The 20,494-nt window shown below is 46.9% G+C and overlaps 1 protein-coding gene across 3 annotated transcripts in view; it reads left to right on the forward strand.

Annotated features, from left to right (window-relative positions):
- The window catches only part of NTF3 (neurotrophin 3), a 109,693-nt gene that overhangs the window by 79,780 nt on the left and 9,419 nt on the right, over positions 1–20,494 (forward strand). The window contains exon 1 of one of the 3 annotated variants that reach the window (XM_055000518.1): positions 8,438–8,467. The exons of the other annotated variants lie outside the window; for them this stretch is intronic. The gene's annotated coding sequence lies outside the window, so the exon portion shown is untranslated. Of the gene's footprint in view, positions 1–8,437; positions 8,468–20,494 lie in introns of those variants that run through there. 3 annotated transcript variants of the gene reach the window in all.

Genomic DNA, 20,494 nt, shown 5'->3' on the forward strand with positions numbered 1-20,494 from the left:
CTCTGGAAGGTAATATTGCCGCCTCAGCCTCCCAACAGTCCCCAAAGGCGATGACTTGCCCAAGAATACAAAGCTGAATAGGGGTTTGAACTTGGGTTTCTCGGAGCCCCACAAGCTGGTATCAGCACTGTAGACTGGCAAAAATCTCTCCCATACAGACTAGAAGGGAGAAATTAAGAGAGAAGTGATGGGGGGTGGGGGGGGGCGGGGATAACATAGCGTTCAATCACTGCAGAAAAAAAGGCTGGTGAAAATTTTCTTCCTGCGCACCGAAGCACGAAGCAAGACAATTAATTAATAGCCCTTTGATGTTTATTTTGTTTTGAAGTTTCTACATTTAGTCCCTTGCTCTTTTTGCTCTTGAAATCATTATCACATTTGTTACGTTTCTGGGTAACAAAGTCCATATGATGAATTCCCTTTGTGTGATCTAGTTTATGCTAAGCTCTGAGGTTGTCTTATTTCTTACCCTCTCCAAAGGGTTACAAGTTTGATTAGACTCTCATTCTGGAAATGTGGTTTGACTGACCACAACATTTTCTCTTCCTGCAGCAAGGAATCCCATCCAAATCCTTCCTTTGCATTTAATGTATCACTGAGAGTGGTTCCATATTTCATCTGCTGCTTTTGTTTGCTGACAAGGACACCCGTATTTCCCAAAGCCAGCACGGAAAGTATCAATAACAGATGTGTGTCCTTAAGAATATGTATACATGTGTCTGGGAGTCCTCCTGATTAGGCTGTAGCCCCCTCTCCGTAGCATCGTGGTGCATAAACATGAGCTTCTGACCTTCATCAAAAAGGACAGAAATTCCAGTGCAACTCCAGTCAGCTTCTGGGACCCAAAGTAAACACTGTTTCACGTGTGGTACAGAAAACTGCAACTCCTGAATGACAAATAAGGACCTTCTACAGGCAGCTGGAGGCAGGACTACCTGAACTGAGACTATGGCAGTAAACTCTTTTCCTCATTGTACTTCCCTGAATACATGCCCCCCCCCCACCTCCACCCGTCCCTGGCAGCTTCAAGCAGCAATAAGCAGACTAGACAGGCACAATAACTGTATTTGTACTTTTTCCCTACTGTGGATTACAGAAATCTGGGCAGTTACTGAAAAAACTTCCCCTAGTTCTGTGGCCCCTATTCAAACCATCCCCCACCCCATGGCTGCTTTTGATAGGGAGGGTTGCCAATTCTGGATTGGGAAATTCCTGGAGATTTGGAGTTGCAGTCTGTGGGGGGTGGGGTTTAGGGAGGGATCTCATTGTGGTATAAGGCCACCAAGTCCACCCTCCAAAGCAGCCATTTTCTCCAGGGCAACTTATTTCTGTAGTCTGAAGATCAGTTGTACTTCTTGGAGATGTCCAGCCCCCACCTGGAGGTTGGCAACCCTAAGATTGCCAGGTCCAGGTTGGAAAATTCCTGGAAATTTCAGGAGTGGAGGCTGGAGAGGATGGGGTATTGCAGGGACCTCCGCGGGGTATGCCATAGAGTCCATCCTGAAAAGCAGCCATTTTCTCCAGGGAAAATGATCTGCTGGTTGGAGATCAGTTGTAATTCTGGGAGCTCTCCAGCTGCCACCAGGAGGTTGGCAAATCTAGGAGGCATTGCTTGAATAAAAAGGAAATATTTACTAGGGATCTTTTCAGCTTACCTTGTTCAAAATGCCCATTTTTTAATTTAACGAGCCTCTCTTCTGACCGCCTTGGAGATTTGCTCATATGCAGAATTACAAGCAATTTGACTTCTCTGCAGTCACACCATTCTGCATGATCCTGCATGCTTAATTGCAATGCCCCAGGGCATCCTGGGATAGTTCTTTAAGAGCAGCTAGGGTGGATTGCATGTGCTGCTTTCATGCCTGCATTCCTCCCTCTCTGCCTCTTCCCTTGCTCTTCACAGCAAGCCAAGATTTTTTCCTGTCTTTGGTGTGTGTGTATGGGGGGGGGGTGTCTATATATTTGAAAGGTGCACATCTTTCTTTGACCAAGAAAGCATTAGTGTATTTCATTTCAATTGACCTCAAAGCTGTGCTCTTCCAAATAAACTGAGACTATACAATATAGAAATCCCCCAGAGTACCAAAGATAAAATTGAGCAATTTGATGAACTGAACCTTGCGTGAATGCAGCCCCACCTATCCCCACAGGAGAAGTTCCTGGCTGTGGAGAAAACATCCCTGATGGAGACAGATGTGCTGTGTAAATTATATCTTTCTCTATAGTTGGGAATGATCGACAACCTTCATCCTTCTCAGCTCAACAGCAAAACAAACAAACCAAATATCAGCACCCCTCCTTCCCGCAATGGAATGGCAGTAAGCTCGGCTGAACAATGTTTTGCAATCTGGAATTGTATGGGGCCTCACTGCACCCTAAGATGTCAGAAGATTAAGTTCTCATGTTTTAGATACTTAAAACGAACATCTTTCTGATTGCAGAAAGATAGGTGGAATGTTGGCACGAGGTGTGGAAAAGAAATTGGAAACGCCTGTACAAAAACGCCCATGGAGAGCTTCCCTCACATTCATTAATGAATCCTACAGACTTTACAGTAACTTCCGATGCACCCTCAATACTGTTCAGACTCTGCGAAAAATACAGCAGTACTGCAGGATAGTATTGATCAGGGCTTTTTTTCTGGGAAAAGAGGTGGTGGAACTCAGTGGGTTGCCCTCAGAGAAAATGGTCACATGGCTGGTGGCCCCGCCCCCCTGATCTCCAGACAGAGGGGAGTTGAGATTGCCCTCCGCGCCGCTGAGCGGTGCGGAGGGCAATCTAAACTCCCCTCTGTCTGGATTCGGTTTCGTTTTCGCGGCCATGTCGGACGCTCCTCTTCGCAGGTCCGAGAGGAAGCGTCCGAGCAGCCTGACCGGGCGGCTGATCTGCAAAGATTAGCCCCCAGGACTCCCAGGGAGGGAGTCAGGGTCCGGGATGCTGCGGGAAGAGCCCTCTGGCAAATCGAGGCAGGGGGTAAATTGCCCGTTTGTCCCCATGGAGGCCGGCAGACGTGCGCGGCACCTTGCGTGCTGCCGGGCCACGGAAAACGGCAAAGAACAGGACTAGGCGGAAGCCTGTAAGTAAGCGAATCCCTTCTGTTATTACAAGCGTATGCGAAGGAGTGGTGGGATCTGAAGTTAAGAAGACTCGGATTTCTTCCCCCTCGCTGAGTTTCAGAAGGTTGGCGGTCCCCCCCCTAAAATGGCAGTGAAAAAACAGAGTCCCGCTTTGGGCAAGTCAGTTTCGGCTGCCCTGCAGGGGAAAGCGGAGTTGCTGGAGGAATTGATGAAAAGATCGGTCATCGAAGCCATAAAACCCTTTGTTGACAAGCTGAATGAAACAGATCAAAGGGTGGGCTTAATTGAGAGCGATGTGAAAGCCATTAAGGAAGCAGTGGGGGGGGGCAGAGAAGTCTGCTCGGGAAAATGCGACACTCATGAGAGCAACGAACAAGGAGCTAAAGCTGGTGGAAAACCAGCTGATCGGGCTGCAAGTGGAACGAACACAGACTGTTTTGCGTCTCCAGAATGTTAAAGAGGAGGAAAACGAGGATCTAAGGGAGCTTGCCTCGGAATTATTGGCGTCACCCGCGAGGGCAACTAAGGAAGAGATGAAAAGCGCCATTTTGGAAGTCCGCCGGGCTTCTTCAAAATATGCAATGAAGCGGCAGCTGCCTCGCGAGATTTTTATTGAGTTTGCATCCAGGAAGGTCCGAGACACTATCCTATTCAACTCATATAATGCGGACTTGGACTTTCTGGGAAATAAAGTTAAGATACTGAAGGATGTTCCATTTCTAGTTTGGAAAAGAAGATTTAAGTACAAAAAGCTCGCAGCTCTCCTGAGGGAACGAGGGATAAAGTATAAATGGCTATTTCCGGAAGGAATTTGGTTTAATTATAAAGATCAAGCCTGCAAGATAAACTCAGAGGATCAGCTAAGGGAGTTTGTGGACAAAAATCAAGAATTCGGGCAAGATACCATGCAAAATGAAGAAGACGCGAAGCCTGAAGGGAGGGGGGAGGCAGCGAGCGCAGTGGCTGTAGCTGCTCAGAGAGAACTGTGTCCAAGGCCCGGGGGGGGGGAAGAAAATTTAATATGAGTTGTATTTTGTATTTTGTATTTTGCAAGGTCAACCACTCCATCATTGCTTTATGAAGGCTTAAATTTTTAACTATGGCAGTATGAAGGGAAAACATTGTAGTGTAGTGTTTATTGTTTGTATGTAACCCCCCCTTTTTTTCCAGTCCTCCTTCCCCTTTTCTTTCTTCTTTCCCTTTCCCCTATCCTAGTACTTTTGTAGGGTTTTTTTGTAGATTTCTGTTTTAGATATTTAAAAAAATAAATAAATAAACTCCCCTCTGTCTGGAGATCAGGGGGGCGGGGCCACCAGCCATGTGACCATTTTCAAGAGGTTCTGGAACTCCGTTCCCCCGTGTTCCTGCTGAAAAAAAGCCCCGGTATTGATTCTCATGATGTGGAACAGCCTGTTCCATCCGTAGCTTTTGGTCAGAAGTCAATACTCAAATATAACCCCTGGATGCAGATACTCCGACAGGCTGCTTTCCCAGCTATGGGAGATCAAATCAAGCCATCACAAACGGTACTTGCAGGCCCTTCTGCCTGCAGAGAGAGTTCCAGAGAGTTCTTCCCTGGAAGTAAGACTCATTGAATAGACCTGAGTAAGATTCTGAAAAGACCTGCTTGGGATTGTGCTGTCACGTTGCAAGCCTGGGTGAGCACCTACTCATCTGGAGTACGTCAATGCATGACTTAATTGTCCTTGCCAATTATGAAAGTGAGACAGGCTGATTAAATAAAGAACCATAAATAAAAGTGAATTGATTTGTTAATGCAGGCTCCTGTGAACACACCTACATCAAAATGATTGGGTGGCAAATTTTGCACAAATACAAAAACAATATATATATATATAGATAACTCTGCAGAAATACTAAAATATACTAGCATATACTATTACAGAATAGCAATGTATCCTCGCATTGTCGTTGTCATCCTCGCCATCAGCATCTGCTTCATTCATATATAATATGCCGCAACTTTCTCCCCAAGGGTGACCTAAATTGGCGTACATCATTTTCTTCTCCATTTTATGCTCACAACAATCCTGTGAGGTAGGTTAGGCTGAGAGTCTGGGACTTGCCCAAGGTCACCCAGCAAGCTTCCATGGCAGAGCAAGGATTCAAACCCAGGTCTGCCAGATCCTAGTTCAGCCCCTAACTACTACACTACTCTGGCTCTCTGATCATAAAACAAAATACTTTTTTTCTCTTTTAATGAATCACAGCATTTTATAATGTATATAATGATTTTTATCATGATAAACAAATGTAGTAGAACAGGAAAAGAAGGCAACATATTTTGGAAGGAAAATAAAAAGAGAAAATTGGGAGGGGAGAAAGAGGAACCTCCAATTAAAGGTGTGCATAATGGGGAAAATGAGCCAAAATTGAACACAGAACTTGGTGTTTTGGCTCATTACAGCAGCTTTTGGAACACTTAACCAAACCTGAGAAATGAGGCTGTAACAACTCCCCCAACCAAAAAGATTATGTGTTTGTTTCAGTACTTACTGAGCAGAAGTTGCACAGGCAGATCAGGCAGTTGGGGGCTCTCTGGCAGCATTTTGTTTTCCTTAATGGCAAGTCTGTCTGCACGTGTAACCAATTGGCTCCAAAGCGGAGAAACTGAGCCCTTAGTATTAACTCCATTGGCCAGAAAGGGATGTGCGTGGCATGCATGAGTGCATTTTTCCCAGCACTTCCTGAGCAATAGGCATAGGGCAGTGGCATTGTGTGGCTCATAGGGATCAAAAGTTTGCTTTGCTGGGGGGGGGGAAGGGGAGCAGCAGACAGCCAGGGGCCATCAGCAACAGCATTGCCATCACCGTCCCTTTCAGAAAGGAAAGGCCAGCCCAGCAACATCCACATGGGTGTGCACCTGTGGGTTTAAGGGGCGGGGGGGGGGAAGGTCTCCTTCATCCTCTGAGCCCCCAGGTGCCGCAAAGTCTCACGTTATGCAGATCAGGGTGAAAACTGAACAGAAAAAGCCATCACTAAAGAAGACCCAGGAGGTCCGAGGAATGAGGAGGTGGTTCGTGCCAATTCAGTGGCCTTCTGCAGTTGCTGCCCTTTGCTTAGGTGCCACTGGGCCAGGACAACCACTGTGACTGAAGAAGTCCTCCAAAGACAGTGGGCCAAGGGGCACCAGGAGGAATTTCATCTGACTCAGAAAGTCCTCAGGCTTTGGGGGCTTTTCTAATTAAAACTGAGAACCCAGCATTAAATGATAGGGAGGTAGCACATGTGCTCATTCATTGCACACACCTGCACAGGCACACATCTTTCCAGATCAGTATTCCATGTGGAAGGACCAATCTGGTCAGATTTTTTCTTTCTGCTTCTGGAGATTTCTCCCCCCCCCCCTTTCATTCAACTCTGGGTGAACAGTTTTAGTTGAAAAGGGAGAGTGGCAGCCAGCAACCTATCCAGTCTCCCATTTTTATAAGTAAAAGTTAGGGGCAGGGGGAAGAGGGCCATTTTCCCTTTTCCTATGAAGGAAAAATCAATATCTAACCCTCCCTCTCTGTGCACTTCTATACACAACGCAAGGACAGGCCAGCAGCTGGTAAGGTTAAACAGTCCCAAGCTGCTGCAAACCAGATGAGGGTGATTTGCTTCCTCATCATGGAAACTACAAGGCACAGGGAAACATGGCATAACAGCAGGGCTCAAAGGTAATAATTTAAAGAAGCCATGTTTTTAAAAATTTCACTGCACCGTGCTGATTGGCAATGAAACTCTTTCCTATTTGTGTGCTGTGCTGTTGTGTGCCTGTCAACACTTACTTTATTTGTGGTCCATTGTTGTGTGAGTTTTCATGTGCTTGAGGAGAAACTCGTTGGATTGAAGAGGTTTGGACAATGCAGTCTTTGGTTAAATCCTAATAAAGCCTTGTTTCCCCAGCTCCCCCACATCCTTGAAAAGAACTGTGTGCGCATACGCATTGTGCAGCACAACAACTCACCTTGATGTGTGCCTTCCCCAAGCATTCCTTGGGGTTCATAAACATGGGTTCTCACTCTCAAACTTGGTGGGTCAGTGGTTTAGAGGGAGGACTGTGCTCTGTATGATTTTGGTGCCACAGCTGCCCTAGAACCTCGTTTCTCCACTTCCTCCTTGAAAAGAAGACTGCACATATGCGCATGCATGGCCAGTGCGCTCTCAATGGGCTGAAACTCATGAAAACAAAAAGATCAGTTCTGAGCCAGCTCCAGCCAACCCAGAACAAACGAATAATAGAAGAGAATTATTCCGAACCGCCTTGCAACCAAAACCGGAAGGGAAACTTTCTTGGTGCACATCCCTACCTCCAATGCATACATGGGAAAGTGGAGCTTCCCTCTTTTTTGATCTGGAAAATTATCTCTAAAGCGAATAGTTCTGTGCTTGGATCAGTGGAGATGAGGGTTGCCAAGTACCCCTCACCTCCTGTTGGGAGAGTGGAGTCCCTGGCACCTACCTTGTGTGCTGCAGGAGGTTTTCATGCCCCTGGAGCTAGCGTGATGATGTCAGTTCCAGAAGTGATATCACTACACCAGCCACATAAGTGCTCCTGTACTTCACACAGGGTCAATTTGGCCCATTTGTGGCCAAATTGGCCCCAAACGAAGTGCAGGAACGCTCCCGCAGGCAGCACGACAACGTCACTTCCAGAAGTGATGTCACCATGGCGCACACTCCTGAGGTGTCTGCCAGTGGTGGGCAACCTCCGGGAGCTTGCCCCCTCCTGTCAATCACTGGGTGATCAGCGGCGAAGGGGGCAAATCCCCAGGAGTTTGCCTGCCACTGGTGGGCACCTGGGAACCCTAGTGGGGATCCACAAAAATTTAGGATGGAGGGAAAGGAAGAGAGAGTGAAAGGAGGTTTTGCTCCTGGTGGGTTGCTCTTTGCCAACCCATCAGCTGCCTCTCTTTTAATTTATTAACTTTTAAAGGTGTTATTTTTAAAATAAACATTCATTCTCAAAATGACTTCTGTGAGAAATAATATATGTTCTCTGGCTCTGAGTTTCAAAAGCCGAGCCTGGCTGATAGGTGGGACAAATTCATAAATTCGTAAACTCTTCTCTTGCTCCCAGGATCAGCTGAACTCAATTGGTTTCAGGAATTCAGTGGCTCCTCCCCATTTTATTCCTTCCCCTCTCCCAAAAACCCTGTTCCATACTGTTGCCTCAAGTGCTGGGAGAGTCAAGCTTGCAGCAAAGATGGTGGGGGTGGGGGTGATGTTTGACTGCTTATTAAATTGTTACTAAGATCTGCATGGCGGGGAGACGGCTCGTGCTGAATCTTCTTATTTAATTCTCTAACTGCAGAAACTGTTTTCTACAATACTGTTCCTGCACTTGCTGTCTGAAATGGTGGAACCCAAGACAAGGATCCCGTCAGGTACTATTTTCCTGATGAGGCTTTGTTTTGAGATTCGCTTTGGGCAAATTGTGTGTGTGTGTGTCTTTTCCAGCCATTCTTGCTTACTGGGGGCAAAATAAGGTTACCAGGTCTCCCAGTGACAGTGGGGCACTGGGGGGGGGCACCAGGAGTACCTACTTTGTGCACATGTAGGGTTGCCATACCCCCGCCCAGGGCGGGGTATCCCCCAATCCCACCCTCTCCCCCCTGTGCCCATTTACCTGGCTGGTGGGACGGTGCGCTCCCTGGGATGCCCCCCCCCCCGGGTGGCACACTGTGACCCTGCATACGGGGCACACTCCCGTGCCATGAGAGTGGGCAACGGTGGCAGCAGAGAGAGAGCAGGCAGTGGTGGCAAGAGCAGGCTGCTCTCACCACCACCACTGCAGCCGCAGCGGCCCACTCTGTTGCCGCAACCATGGCCGCCCCTGTCCCTGCTGGCGCAGACTACACAGGGGCAGGGGCAGCCGTGGCGAGAGAGCAGGCCGTGGCCACCGCAGCTTGCTCTCTTGCCGTGGCCGCCGCTACCACCCCTGTGCAGCTGGCGCCGGCAGGAACAACTGGTGCAGTGGCGGCGCAAGAGAGAGAGAGCTGCCCGCTCTCTCTGCCCCTCCCTGGCACATGTGATGTTGTCACATGCCCTTTGACCCTGCATGATGACGTTACTCCCAGAAGTGATGTCATCACACACGCACAGTCACAACAGCAGGAGTGGTGACATGGTAGGAGCCAGCATCCCAGTCTCCTGCTGGGAGACTTGAGGGACCTGGCAGCCCTTTGCACATGTGCATACTCCGGGGGAGTATGGTGAGAGGTTGGGGGCAGGGGAGACAGGGAGCGAGGGATTCCCCATCCCCGCAGGTGGAATGGGATTCCTAAGGTAAAACCTGAAGTAGAGAAAAGATGCAGCAAAGAAAAGCTCCTCTTTTCAGTAGTCCTTTTGAGACTAGCCTCTCTTTGCTTATTAGAAATGTCAGCTGGACTCTGAAATAAATGAATTTATATATTTATTAACACTGCTGGGAGGAAAACAAAACCACTAGGCTGTCTTGGACGTGGCAGCAAGCTCATAGTTTTGTTGCTTCCTCCTAACATGCTGATGATAAGACATTTCCAATGCCGTCAGTTAAAGTTTTCTAAAAACTGGAACTAGAAAGATTTTAGGAATGCTCCATGTTTGGACCCACTTATATTAGATTTTCCTGGTTGCTTAAGCTTCTTATCTCCTACAGCTATGGTTGGGAATCCATGTACAGTCTCATGGTGATTGTAGCAGCTCTGACAGCTGTTACAGCCACATTCAGAGTTTCCTTCTCTAAGTAAGCAGTTAGAAAAATAGACTTGCATGTCTTTATTCTATAGAATGTAGGGTTTATGCTGTAGAATGAACATCATATCAACCCAGGCAGGAAAAAACCAACATTTTTATAAGATGAACCATTCTAGAGACATCCCCTGAAACTATGGGGTGGATCCTACCTCTATGCCACCACTCCACTGAGCAAAATTTAATTATTTATTTATTAATATACTGATCACCCTCCTTTCCTTCTGTCTCAAGTATAAAACCTTCCTCCAATTTAAGGAGCCTTCCACCAATTCAAGTGGCTCTCCCATTAGTATTTGGATGGGGGGGCACCAAAGAAGTCTAGGGTAGCTCTTCAGTGGCAGGAAATGGAAAACCACTTTGTTACCCTAAATGGGGGATTTCTGTGTGAGTTGAGGGGATTAGCATACAAGGAGAAGCCACGAGAGGGGGTAACTAGCAGGATCTCCCTGAAAGAACCAGGTGGGTGTTCAACAGGAATGGTTTTTATTAAAGGGTCAGCAAGAGCAAACACACAGGATATCATACACTGCATACATACAGGGCTAGCTAGAAAATAGAGAGGAAATGTACCCTGGGGCAGGATCACGTCTTCTGCCCCCAAAACAACAGCTTGATGGCTGTCTCCAGAGGTGAGACAATGAAATGGGAAAGGCTTGATTAAACCTTCCTGGGTATTACTAAAGGTAAGAAAAGTGACTGAGTGGCCTTGATTAGGAGGGTAGGCTAGGGAAGATCAGAAGGATGTGGAGGAGATTAACTCTGGGACTCCTAGAAGACCTCTTTTGTCCTTACATCTCCAGGGTGTGGGGCTGCTAGCCAGTCCTGACTCATGTTCCAGTAATTTTCCCTTCGAGCCAGCTCAGGAGCTATTCGTGCCTAGCCAGGCAACATGCCATGTGCTTGAGGAGAGGGATTTATATTATAGCCATATTCATAAACTGCCCTTTCAGCATGAGGGAAGGTTGGACTGCTAACAACTTCTACTCATCTTTTGCCTTGAACACCCCACGAGGGTTTGCCATAAATCAGCTGCGACTTGATGGCACTTTCCACCGCTGTATAAGACCAAAGGGGCTGGGGGGACCAAACAAGTGTTGCATGGCTACCGTCAAAAGCAGCAGAGTATTTACTTTCGTTTTTCTTTTTTATCATCAAGTCATACAAGGTGCATAAAGTGACTTCATGGAGGTCTGAGGTTCCCTGCCCATCTTCCCTTCATTTGCTGCCACTTGTGGGGGAAGTATCTTGGATTGTGGTGGCATCACAGCAAACATTGTCTGTTACTAGATGTTATGGTAAAGAGAGGAGAAAAGGGGCTTTGGGTTTGGCAGTGTGCATAAACTGATTGATCTGTAATACTTTATTCTACCTTACCTTTAGACTCAGACCTAAAATACTCTGCTAAAAACTCAGAAAAGGCAATCATAAAAAGCTTCTTGAAAACAGAAACTTCTTAGCTTGGCACTAAGTTGGTTGTAAATTTGGTGCCAGTCGAGCCTGTATAGGGAGGGGATTTCAATGTCTGGTTACCACGACGTTAAAAAAAAAAAACCGCTATCCCTGATGCAAATCTACCATATTTCTATCCAGTGGGGCCACATGGAATGAAACCTCCAGTGAAGATCTTAACTAGTAGGCGGGTTAATATGGAAAAAGACAGTCCCTCAAGTACCTTGGCCTGAGACAGTATAGAGCCCTACACAGTCTCAGACCAGAGTACCTGAGGAACTGTTTTCTTTGCTACAACCAGCACTTTGAATGGTGTTGTATTTCAAACCAGTTCAAGCTTTCAAATAGTCTCCAATGACAAACCCATGTAGAATGTGCTGCAGTAGTCCAACCAGGGCTGAATCCAGACGTCCCGGCATAACGCTAAACTGCCAAAATGATAACATCTTCCTGGCACAGTGACATCAGAAATCACACCAGGAATCATTCCGGCAGTTTAGCGCTATGCCAGGACATGTGGATTCAGCCCAGGATAACTGAAAGAACCATGAACCAGCTAAAGTTAATTAAAGATACTATGTGCCACAGAGATGTGCAAGCTGTTAACCTGCTACTTAAAGAAAAATGCAACCCATCCAAGAAAGGCAGATTCTGCAAATCTCGATTGGTTTTATTAGCAATAACACTTTGGTCTTATTTGGATTGAGTTTCATTATATTTGCCCTCATCCAGCCAATTACCATCTCCTAGCAAAAGTTCAGGACATCAAAATATTGTGCGCTGCATCCCAGCCTCAAGAAGGCCTGGGCCGAATCCAGACGGCCCTCCCCATGCCGAAATGTCGCGCGTCGTCGCGCGGAAAAACGCGAAATATTGCATTTTCTCGTGCGAGTTTTGCACAACGTCGTGCGACGTCGCGCAAAACTCGTGCGAGAAAACGCGATATTTTGTGTTTTCCGCGCGACGACGTGCGACGTTTCGGCATGGGGAGGGCCGTCTGGAATCGGCCCTTTTTTGGCAGTTTCACATAGACGTTAAATAGCATGGGGGACTGAATGGGACCATGTAGGACCCCATATTTTTAAAAAAGTGTGTACGGACAATTGTTTCCTAGCATCATTTTTTGGTAACTTGTTAGCCAGTTAGGAATTCAGCTGCTCAAAGGCGCCACACCAAATACCACCCTCTGCCAAGTGTTCCAGAAGGATTTCAAGGCTGATGGAAGCCCAGAGAGGTCCAGGATAATTTTATGTATTTATTATTAAAATATTTATACCCCACATTTCCTCTTGGCTCAAAGAAGGCCACCCTCTGCAATCTCTGTCCTAGCAAAAGTCATCCTTCAGGTCAACCAAGGAAGAATCTCTCTACACGAGACATCTGACATGTGAAGGACATATATTGGAGATGCAATGTTAGCCAGGCAGGGTAGTTTGAAAAGAGAGAGCCAGCGGCAGGGCAAAGGCTTTGCTACACACTGGAGTTGTGTCAAGGAGCTGTGAAATGCCAGAAGGGAAACTTCAGCCCAATGTAACCTCTCCAAGTCCAAGGCTGGCTCGAGAAAGCAGCTCCAGCCCATTTCCATTCCTTGCTGCCCTCTGGTTGCAGTTGCAGTGAAATTGACAGAGCCTTCCAGGAGGTGAAGATGAAATTGACAAACCCTCTGAGCAGTGATCTCCACCGAATCTGTCTTCCCATCTAACGTTGCGTCTCCCTACACTTGATGAACACACGCCAAGGGGTCTCGTGTAGAGACTCAAAGTCCCAGCGACAAAACTGGTCTTGAGAGTGGATTGAAATAGCTCTAGACAATCCACGTTCTCTATAACATTCACTTCCAGCCTCAGGAGTGGTGAAATGATGAAATTAAGGTTGCACTGTCTTCGTCCTTCCCATAACTCATCTTGTCTCATGCGCTAATGCCTGTGACAATTGATTGTCATGCAGATTCCTTGGCGAAGCATTAATCATGACTGTAAAAGTGCTTCTGATCGTGGGTAATTGAGGGGTACCTGTTCATCCCACTTCGATTACTTACATCTGACCGCAAAGCTGCTTCTTTTCTCTCCACATCTGCCAGAAATGTACGTCTTGGTGTGGTTTTAATACAGTTCCATAACATGGAATCTTCAATCCACAGTAGCTAGAAAGAATTGCCAGCAAACATGGCCACAAAAAAGGAAAAGAGGTCAGAGTTCAATCTGTCTGCAATATATTTAATCTGACGCTCATGCATACTGACTCTGGCGATGTCTGAAACTTTCATCCCCCCCTCCACCCCCCCCCCCATTCTGCTATCTGGTTATCATGTGTGGCAGCATTTGCTACTTCCAGTGTTGAAACAAAGCTTTCAAAGATATTGGGGAATGAAGAAGATGTCTTTTTGAATCAGTGGATGGCTTTCATATTGGGGGTGTTTTAACAGGGCAATGCTAAGAACACTTTTTGGGAAGTGATCCCCATTGAATAGACCTGAGTAGGGGTCTGAGTAGACCTGCATAGGACTTCTGTCTTAGGGTCACACAAATGGAAGTGGAAAGGTTGTGGATTTTTACATCAGAAGTAACCAACCCATAGCATGGATAAGTACCTCTGGGATTCTTTTTTTTTTTTAATTTTATTTATTTAATTTTACATCATTTATGTTTTTCTTTTACTTCATTTATACCCCGTTTTTCTTCCTCACAAGAACCCTGTGAGGAAGGTTAGACTGAGAGGGTATGACGGGCCCAAAGTCACCCAGCGAGCTTCCATGGCAGAGCAGGATTTGAATCCGGTCCTCCCAAATCCTAATCCAGCACTCTAGCCTCTACACAACAGTGACCACCATGGAATGAAATGGAATGGAGTCTCCCTCTTCAGAAATAGTACGCCAGATGCTTAGGACAAACTAAAAGAAAAGCTGTTTCTGTCTGTATTCTGCTTTGTGAACTTCCAAGGCACACCTAGAAGAAAATGCAATGTTGAGTCACATGAATGTTTGGTTTAATCCAATAGGCAAATTACTCAACCAGAAATGGAATTTAAACACTCCCACAGGCCTTTTTCTGTGCTGCATGACTCCCTGCTCCTTGGCTTGGTTGGCCAAATATTCCCTGAGGGGTTAAAAGTGCATTTGGGCTGTCCCACTTCTGTGAGCCCCGTGACACAGAGTGGTAAGCGGCAGTACCACAGTCCAAGCTCTGCTCACCACCTGAGTTCGATCCTGGCGGAAGCTGGGTTCAGGTAGCCGGCCCAAGGTTGACTCAGCCTTCCATCCTTCCAAGGCCAGTAAAACGAGTACCCAGTTTCCTGGGGGTAAAGTGTAGATGGCTGGGGAAGGCAATGGCAAACCACCCCGTGAAAAGTCTGCCAAGAAAACGTCGTGATGCCACGTTCCCCCATGGGTCAGTAATGACTCGGTGCTTGCACACCTTCACCTTTTTTTACCACTTCTGTCTAGAGAGTTTCTCAGAGGTTTGAGGATAGAGCCTAAAGAGGGCCGAGTTTGGGGAGGAAGCTCAGGAAGGAGATGATGCCATAAAGTCCATACTGCGAAGCTGTTATTTCCTCCAGGAGAAGTGATGTCTGCTGTCTGGAGACCAGGGGTAATTCAGGCCCCACGTGGAGGCTGGCAACCCCAGCAGTGTACCGTGAGACCTACTGTGAGCAAGAGGCAATGACAATCACACCCATCGCCAGTGATTGGTCCAGTAGTCAGCTGTGTGCACCACCTCCCAGTGCCCACAGTTACAGGATTTGTCTGCATCTTTCCCTTGGGAAGCTCTCAGGGCAGTCCATAGCCTAAAAAGTGGAGGATGGTGAACAGGCAGGATTGAAGAAGTGGGCTTTGCCTCCCAGGCTGGAGTTAAATAGAAGAAGCTGAGTGAGAGCCAGTTTGATGTAGTGGTTAAAAGCAGTAGGACTGTCATCTGGAGAACTGGGTTTGATTCCCCACTCCTCCACTTGAAGCCAGCTGGGTGACCTTGGGTCAGTCACAGCTCTCTCAGAGCTCTCTCAGCCCCACCCACCTCACAGGATGATTGGGGATAATAATAGCATACTTTGTAAACCGTTCTGAGTGGATGTTAAGTCATCCTGAAGAGCAGTATATAAATCGAATGTTGTTGTTGTTAGTTTGAAGGCACAAGGTTGAGGGGGGGTCATGTAGTGCTATGGTTGCCAACTCAGAGTTGGGAAATTCCTTGATATTTGGGGGTGGGGCCTGAGAACAGTGGAGGTTGGGGAGAGGAGGGGCCTCAGCAGGAGATGATGCCATAGAGTTCATCCTCCCACGCAGCCATTTTTTCTAGGGGAACTTCGTAATCCGCCTTGAGTCTCAGTGAGAAAGGCAGACTATAAATGACATAAATAAAAATAAAATTACATAAATAAATAAATCTCTGTAGAAGTCTGTTTAGTATGGAGATCAGTTGCAATTCCAGGAGATCTCTAGGCACCATATGGAGGTTGACAACTCTGTATGGCACCTCCTGGTGGTGGAGAGTGCCCTCAAGTCATAGCTGACTTATGTGACCACAGGAGGGGTTTTCATGGCTAGAGACTAACAGAGGTGGTTTGCCATTGCCTGCTTCTGCAGCCCTGGGCTTCATTGGAAATCTCCCATGCAATTACTAACCAAGGCCGACCCTGCTTAGCTTCTGAGATCTGACAAGATCAGGCTCACCTGGGCTATCCAGGTCAGGGTATAGCACCTCCTGAATCCACCCAAATGCCAAGCAGTCTTTCCCACAACTCCGTTCAGCACATTGCCATCCGTGCAGTGAACAACAAGGCTCTCGTGGGGTCTCCTTGTGTTCAGTGGATCCGGGTCGCCTTGTGAAGTGGACTGGAATTTTACAGAGCCATGTTTTCCAAGCTTCTGATAGCTAAGTCATACTTTTTTCCTGATTAAAGACACCGTCCTTCTTGCAACCCGAAAGCTTTTCTTTTACAGTGCGTAAGAATTATACACCACCACCTCAAGGAGCCACCCACTGTGTTTCTGCATGGATCTGGTCTGAGCATGCCCAGAAGGCAGCAAGCCCATTCATTCAGAGATGCAGTGGGCCACCTCTTCCAGTCGCAGGAAGCAGAAGATCCTAGAGAGGCTGACTTGAAGGAGGCACAGCCAGGGAAGCTCAGCTTGCAGAGGTGCAGGAAGCAGCCTTTGTGGGAAGGTTCACCAGAGCCATTCATGACACAGAGTCCTCCTTTCCCATTTTTGTGGTAGACGCATTTGTGCATGCAGAGGCACACACACACCCCTCCACTATCACCATTTCCTTTTCCAGGGTCGTATCTGTTTTCCTCCCAATATTTGTTTCTTTTGCTTTAATAAAATATGTGTCTGAGCAAAGGTTTTCAGTCCCCCTGAGGTCTGCTTAGCTATCATTGCTTCCTAACTTTCTCCCTCCCTTTTAATATCTCAGCTCAGGATAATGATTCTCCAGATGCACCAGCTTTCAATGGCTACGTTGACTCTCACTTTATTTCCTGCCAAAGGTTTTGGCCTCTTCCAGTCTCTTAATATGGTCTCACTGCAGGCTTACCGGCCCATGCAGATGCGCCTTAATCCGCTGCCAATTTGCAGGAGGAGCAGCCATGCGGCTACTACAGGGGTGTTTGGAAGGAGGCACCGGAGGAGCCGAGCGGTGCTGTTACGAAATGGCAAATGGCTCACCTGGCAGGATTTCAGCCCTTCCTCTTTGCATATTACACATGACTAAAAAAACCAGTGGGTTTGATCTTCAGATGGCAGAACCCACCACCAATTCATACAGCAAAGGGAACATTTCTCTGAGTACAGTTGATAGCTTTGGGTTGGGAAATGCCTGGAGATTGGGGGGGGGGGGGCGTGGAGCCTGGAAAGGGCGGGGTTTGTGGATAGGAGGGACCTCAGCCGTGTATAATGCCAGAATCCACCCTCCAAAGCTGCCATTTTGACAAAGGAATAGATCACTGTGAGGGAAATATAAATGAAATAGATTTAAGTAATAAGAAGGGTTAGGGGTTGGAAAGCTGTTGGAAGTCAATAGGGAGGGGGGAGGGAAAGGGTGGGGGATAGAGCAAGGGGTAAAATGGGATTATTTGTGTCAAATGTGCAAAATTGTCTTTGTTTTACCACTCACTAATAAAAATTTTATTAAAAAAAAAAAGGAATAGATCACTGTGGCCTGGAGAACAGTTGTAATTCTGGGAGATCTCCAGCCACAAACTGGAGGCTAGGGTATATCTAGGAAGTGTTACAAGGTATACAGTAAATAAAAAACAAGAGCCACAGGCTCACCTGTGACATATACTATCCGTAAAATAATACACTACTCTCTTATACCAAATATTAAATCTATTACCATTTCATAAAGTGCATTAAATAAAACCAATTAAAAACAATACAAAGTGCTAAAGTGCAATAAATAGCGGCTTGCCTCATCATATTCCTATGTACATAAATCAGTAAGTACAGATAAATACATAAATCAGTAAGTACAGATAATAATAACAATAACAACAACAACAAACCAACAAAACAACATTCAATTTATATACCACCCTTCAGGACAACTTAGCGGCCACTCAGAGCAGTTTACAAAGTATGTCATTATTATTTCCACAACAACACCCTGTGAGGTGGGTGGGGCTGAGAGAGCTCTAAGAGAGCTGTGACTGACCCAAGGTTACCCATCTGGCTTCAAGTGGAGAAGTGGGGAATCAAACCCGGCTCTCCAGATTAGAGTCCTGTCACTGTGCTCTTAACTAGACATGGCCACGAACTGCATTACGAACTTCAAAAACCCACAAAATTGGCGATCGTGCGATCACAATCCGGCAGTTCATGATTGTGGCAAACTAACCAGCATTCGGAAGAAGCCTGGTTCAGTGCGTTTGGCCGCGGTTTGAGAAGCCAGACAGTCAGGTGCCATCAATCAATTCCCCTGGAAACGGAGCCGGGGGAATGCCTGAACTCTGTCTGCGCTCCTTCTGTCGCCCTGGAAACCCGAATTGAAGCCCAGCTTACCTTGATCGGCAGGTCTTCTTTCCAACCATGGAGCTGCAAAGTGGTTACAAGTTGGGAGAAGACACCTGGGGGGGAGGGGTGTTCTGTAGCCACGGGCACTCCAATCACATCCCTGCAAACCCTGATAGGCAGCTCTGATGGCCAAACATAGACCTCCTGCGTTGCTCTATGGGACCTCAGCTTATAAAAAGCACTGTGCTCCTAGGCTGGCTTTCACTTTCAGCGAGCAGTGGAGTGTGAGAGCTGTTGCTTGCTACTTGCTGGCCTTTGGGGAGAGACGGAGAGAGTATAACTGAGCTTGGCTTTTTGTGGGAGTTTCCTGGGGGCCTCAGATTGGAGAGGGTATAACTCCAAGATCCCTATTGCAATCTTGACCAAACTTGGATGCTGGCTGGAGGAGAGCTTGCAAAACACTCCCTGTGAATATGGGCTCTCCAAGTGCAACGGGGGCCGTTCTGAGCACCACGAACCGCAAACTGCAAACTGGTTCGGCAACAGGAAATGTCTGTTGCGGTTTGTAACTTCGGGATCGTCATTGGCACTGAACCACGAACTGCGGATTCATTAATTTTGGGGGGTTTGTGCCCATGTCTACTCTTAACTACTACACCAAACTGGCTCTCACCAAACAGGATAAATACATAATCAATCAGCCATCCATCAATAATTCTGATTGTATATGTCACAGGTGAACTTTTCCAACCTGGAGGCTGGCAAGTCTATGCCATCTGTCCTTCCCATCATGGGAAGGTTTGTGCCCAGGATGGTGCCCCCTAGCTGAGGGAGCACAGTATATGCCCTCCCTACTAGTGACACCTCCATCTCTCATACATCCCTGGCAAAATACTCTGGAGATGGCTAAATAGGGGGCCGTCTGGATTATGATAAGGTTCCCCATGACATTCTGATGGGCAAACTGGAGGACTGTGGAGTAGACTATAGGACAGTTCGGTGGATAGGGAACTGGTTGGAGGACCGCACTCAAAGAGTGGTGGTCAACGGCGTTTCATCAGATTGGAGGGAGGTGTCCAGTGGGGTGCCGCAGGGCTCAGTTTTGGGCCCGGTACTTTTCAATATTTTTATCAATGATCTGGATGAAGGAGTGGAAGGGCTGCTCATTAAATTTGCTGATGATACCAAATTGGGAGCGGTAGCAAACACCCAAGAAGATAGAATTAAAATTCAACAAGACCTGAATACTCTGGAGAAGTGGGCAGCTGTGAATAGGATGCAATTCAACAAAGACAAGTGCACAGTATTACATCTGGGCCACAAAAATGGGAAGCACAAATACTGGATGGGGGATACACTTCTGGGCAGTACTATATGTGAAAGGGATATTGGGGTAAGAGTGGACTGTAAACTGAATATGAGCAGTCAGTGTGATGCGGTGGCAAAAAAGGCTAATTCAATCCTGGGTTGTATCAAAGGGGCCATAGCGTTGAAATCGCAGGAGGTCATAGCCCCTCTCTATACTGCCTTGGTCAGGTCACACCCGGATTATTGTGTGCAGTTCTGGACGCCTCACTTCAAAAAGGATGTGGACAAAATCGAGAGGGTGCAGAGGAGAGCGACAAGAATGATCAGGGGTCTGGAGACTCAGCCCTACAAGGAAAGGCTGAGGGCCTTGGGGATGTTTAGTTTGGAGAAGAGGAGGTTGAGGGGGGACATGATTGCTCTCTTTAAATATTTGAAAGGCTGTCATGTGGAGGAGGGCAAAGAGCTGTTCCAGTTGGCAGCAGAGGGTAGGACACGAAGCAATGGGCTAAAACTACATGCACAAAGGTACCGGCTGGAGATTGGGAAAAACTTTTTCACGGTCAGAGTAGTTCAAAAGTGGAATCAGTTGCCTAGGGAGGTGGTGAGCTCCCCTTCACTGGCAGTTTTCAAGAAGAGGCTGGATGAATACTTGTCAGAGATGCTTTAGGCTGATCCTGCACTGGGCAGGGGGTTGGACTAGATGGTCTGTATGGCCCCTTCCGACTCTGTGATTCTATGATTCTATGTGCCGCTGTGTTTACATACATACATACACATATATATATATGTGTGTGTGTTTGTATGTGTGTGAATATATATATGTGTGTGTGTATGTGTGTGAATATGTTTACATGTATGTATCCTAATCTATGTATTAGGATGTTTTATGATTTTAAATTGTATATATGATTCAATATGTTTTTAAACTTGGTTGTGATCCGCCCTGAGCCTGCTGATGTGGGGCGGGCAG

The sequence above is a fragment of the Eublepharis macularius genome, chromosome 16 (assembly GCF_028583425.1).
Source record: "Eublepharis macularius isolate TG4126 chromosome 16, MPM_Emac_v1.0, whole genome shotgun sequence".
Taxonomy (NCBI): Eukaryota; Metazoa; Chordata; class Lepidosauria; order Squamata; family Eublepharidae; genus Eublepharis; species Eublepharis macularius.